This window comes from Dasypus novemcinctus, chromosome X, assembly GCF_030445035.2.
Source record: "Dasypus novemcinctus isolate mDasNov1 chromosome X, mDasNov1.1.hap2, whole genome shotgun sequence".
NCBI classification, from domain to species: domain Eukaryota; kingdom Metazoa; phylum Chordata; class Mammalia; order Cingulata; family Dasypodidae; genus Dasypus; species Dasypus novemcinctus.
Window position 1 is genome coordinate 38,693,409 of NC_080704.1, and position 4,591 is coordinate 38,697,999.

The 4,591-nt window shown below is 44.3% G+C and overlaps 1 pseudogene; it reads left to right on the forward strand.

Annotated features, from left to right (window-relative positions):
• The first annotated feature begins 3,275 nt into the window (after positions 1 to 3,275).
• Positions 3,276 to 4,347, forward strand: LOC101416758 (etoposide-induced protein 2.4 homolog pseudogene; annotated as a pseudogene).
• The last annotated feature ends 244 nt before the right edge of the window (positions 4,348 to 4,591 follow it).

Consider the following 4,591-nt stretch of genomic DNA (forward strand, 5'->3'; position numbering starts at 1 on the left):
GGAAGGGAGGGGCAACATACGAACATAGGAGAGTGTCAGGTGTTGGGTGAGAGTAAAATGCTGAGAAAATCGTATCAAAATATAATCAGGAGGGTTAACTGTTTAGGATGCTCGGAGGGGACGGTCTGATGCGGGATGGACTCCTGGGGAATGTCTGAATGCTCATTTTGCCAGGGTGGGTTGTACCATTGGGTAGAGAACCAAGTAGTGAGAGTTGGGGTGGACCTACATCCTGGGGAGGACTAATGCCATCAAATAGAGGGAACTGTATCTCTCGAGAGAAAGGATGGCTCCCAGGGCATTAGGGCAGTTGAGCAAGTCAGGCCCTGAACACTGTTGCAAGTATCTCTGGACGTGGCTCCTCGGGAAATGGAGATTGGCTGTTGCTGTGGGCCCCAAGGGGAGGGGAAAATGGATGTTGAATGGATGGAACCAAGGTAAATGTGGGGGTAAGAGAGGAGCTTCACGAGAGTACACAAGAATGGATATAAAACATGTAATATTACACCAAAAACATATAGGGGACGACAGACTAATAATGTAAACCATAATGTAAAACATAGGATAACTAAAAATTTAGAAAACTGTATATCCTAAAGTATGGACCACAATGTAAGCACAGATGTCACCTTGTTTGAAAGCTATTGTCTCAGAGTCTGTACATCAGTTTAAGTAAATATGATATGAATAAGTTATAAGATTATCGCTGTGGAAGGGAAAAGGTTTTATGGTGGATGTGTGGGAGTACTGTATATTGTATATATGAATTACTGTGATCTAGGGCTCCTGTGAAGAGAAGCTCAATAATTAGGAAAAAAGAAAAGAAAAAGATAGGATGTAGAATTTTTCCAAATCAATACGTATTCTAGATCTAACCTTTAAACTCATCACTATATTCCATTTTACTAGTAAGGGAACCTGACATTATATTGGGCTTCACTTTTCAGGAAGTTTTGGGTCACAGAGTGGTTCAACAATGGCAGCAGAGGAATACTGGTATGGGATGTTATAGACAGGCGATATATGGTTGACAGGGAGTTATACAGGGCATATGTCCAGAGTGCATGGTAATGTTTGGATATATTCATAGTGGAAACAATTAAAAACAACAGCTGGGGGGGTACTGGGTTCCTGGCCGGGGGGGCTCTGTCATGGTCCCTAGGGGAGCAGCGGCAGTCCCCCAGGTGCAATGGTAAAAACCAAGAAGGAATGAGGGTCCAACAGTGAGCCCCTGATACTAATGACTATGCTTGTGAGCCTATAAGCCTGAAATAAGAACAAGGCCTAGGGCAGCACTGTGCCTGGGAGTTTCCTCCTGACAGCCTTCATGTTACTCAAATGTGGCCAGTCTCGAAGCCAAACTCAGCATGTAGATGCAGTGCATTCCCCCCAGCGTGGGATATGACACCCGGGGATAAGCCTCCCTGGCACCAAGGGATCACTACCAAATACCAGCTGATGATGCAACTAGAAAATGACCTTGAATTAAAGGTTCAATGCGGATCAGTAGAATATCCCTGTCTACATATAATAACAGGACTTTAAAATGCTGTTTGACCTAATGTAAGGGGGAAATGGAAAGAAGAAATGAGTTTATATGGCTGAGTCTCTAGAAAAGAGTCTGGAGGTTGTCAGAAGGATTGTCCTTAAGCACACCTGAGCAGAGTCTCAGAGACAGATAAAGTAGATACAACCCCAGGTATTGGTTCTTTGAGGGCTAAAGAGACCCACAGGTTCTATGGTCATGGCAGATGGGGTTAACTGCCATGTCAGTTGGCCCTTCTTTGGAGCTGGTGTTTCTGTGCGATGGAACTGGACTCAGATGGGATCTCTTTTCATGGGACTTTCATGCTACTTTACTGGAATTGTAGTTGGTGCTGGGGTTTAAGATATATCTAGGGGATTTGAATCTCTGGACTGACAATATGATAGCCACGCCCTGAACCTCAACAGACTTCAACTCCTACATTCTGATTTATTGGACTTACCCCACTCAGCTAACATGGAGTTGAAGAATGTCAACCACCACACCATGGAGCCTAGAGTGCCTACAACTGAAAGCAGGAGGATTGCATCCAGTATCCATGTGGAATCTAAGCCCCCTCTTGACATAGAAGTGCAATGGACACAACCAATCCAAGGTTCACAGAGAAAATGTGGCATTGGTGTGGGAAAAGTAGCCATGGTGACTGCTGGGTGCGGGGAATGGGAGGAAGAGATGAGATGTGGAGGCGTTTTTGGGACTGGGAGTTGTTCTGGGTGGTGCTTCACGGACAATTACGGAACATTGTAGATTCCCCCAGGGCCCACTGGATGGAACGTGGGAGAGTATGGGCTATGATGCGGACCATTGACCATGAGGTGCAGCGATACCCAGAGATGTACTTACCAAATGCAATGGATGTGTCATGATGATGGGAGAGAGTGTTGCTGTGGGGGGAGTGGGGGGTGGGGGCGGTGGGGTTGAATGGGACTTCATATTTTTTGAATGTATTATTTAAAAAAATGAATAAAAAAAAAAGAAAAAAAATTTGGTTCTCAGATACATGTATGCACAATTTTCATGGATGTGGTAATTGAAGTTATGTGTTTATGTGAAATCACCTGCTGAGTTTTTGAGTGAGAAGATATGATGCCATGGCCTAAAAATGAATTTTGAAAAATACCAACATTTAATGTCTGAGTAGAAAAAATTTACCTGCAAAGAAGATGGAGAATGAACAATCAAAGAGATAAGTGGAAAACCAGAGGAGCTGTGAGTAAAGAGAAACCAAGGGAATTCGAGTTTCAAAGAGGGAATCAAATCCTACTTACGAGTTAAATAAACGGAAGATAAAATTGCATCTATGGACTTGGAAATAATTTATAAAGTACTTTTTATTGGGGTGGTAGTATCCAGATCCTACTGCAAGCAGGTTGTAGAATGAAAAGAGGTAAAGTGAGAATGTCACGTATAAACAACTATTTTGAAAAATTATTTTGAAAACTGGCTTTGAAGACTAGAAGAGAGAGTTAGGGCTATACTTAGAGGTGGGGGGTGGGCAGAGAAGTCGTGCTTTTGGTTTTGTTTTTTTCCTTTTTGCTTTTCTCTTCTTTCTGTTATTACTTTTTCCAATTTTAGAAGATCTTGCAAGATTTAAAAGCTAATGGATGGTGGGAGAGGGTGGCTGGGTGCTGAGCAGCCAAGTGAGCCCACGGCAAGTGAGGCACTGGGCCCGGGCCAGAGCTGGGGTGGCGGAGCTGCCAAGTCCTTCACCATGAGAGATTTTGGGGTGCTTCATTGTCCTCTGTGTAGTTGATAGTTTGAGTGGTGAAGAGATGGCTGACAGTGTCAAAACCTTTCTCCAGGACCTTGGCAGGGCAATCAAAGACTCCATCTGGGGTATTTGTACCATCTCAAAGCCAAATGCTAGAATTGAGCAAAAGAGAGGAACAGCGCCGGAGAAGAACAAGTAGTGTCTTGGCCCAGCGGAGAGCCCAGAGCATTGCGAGGAAGCAGGAGAGCGAACCACGTAACTGTTAACAGAATCTTCCAGTGCTGTGCTCGGAATGGCGAAGTATTCTGGTTCAGTCTCCTTGTGTTTTACAGAGTGTTTATTCCTGTGCTTCAGTCAGTAACAGCACAAATTATTGGTGATCCATCACCTCATGGAGATGTTTTGTCGTGGCTGGAATTCTTCCTTACGTCAATTTTCAGTGCACTTTGGGTGCTCCCTGTTTTTGCTTAGCAAAGTTGTCAATGCCATTTGGTTTCAAGATATAGCTGATCTGGCATTTGAGGTATCAGGGAGGAAGCCTCATCCTTTCCCTAGTGTCAGCAAAATAATTGCTGACATGCTCTTCAATCTTTTGCTGAAGCCTCTTTTTCTTATCTAGGGGATGTTTGTGAGTCTCTTTCCCATCCATCTCATTGGTCAGCTAGTTAGTCTCTTGCATATGTCCCTTCTCTACTCACTTTACTGCTTTGAATATTGCTGGTTCAACAAAGGAATTGAAATGCAACAGCGGTTGTCGAATATAGAAAGGAACTGGCCTTACTAATTTTTGGTTTGCCCTTGGCTTTTCTCACAGCAATAAAGTGGTCATACGTTATCAGCGGCTGCCTCTTCTCCATCTTCTTTCCTTTATTCATCATCAGCGCCAATGAAACAAAGACCCCTGGCAAAGCATACCTTTTCCAGTTGCGCCTTCTCTCCTTGGTGGTCTTCTTAAGCAACAGACTCTTTCACAACACAGTCTACCTGCAGTCTGCCCTGAGTAGCTCAACCTCTGCAGAGAAGTTCTCTTCACCACATCCATTGCCTGCCAAACTGAAGGCTGCTGCAAGCCACTGAATCTCCTGCCATCCGAAGGGGGTGGTGGGATTGGAATGCTGTGGCAGATCTTTTCTCTTTTCGCCTTCCACTACCCAGGGAAGGCAGGGCCCACTCTGCCAAGGGCCCTCTGCATATTGCCTTCTTTCTGAGGAATTGGAATTTTTGTCTCTGGTGCATGTAAGGCAGAATCTGCTGGCACCAGTATATGGATTTTTAACACCACCCCAGCTAAGTCTGAAAGGACCACAGGTTTTTCTGCAGCTCTTTTCTAGCAT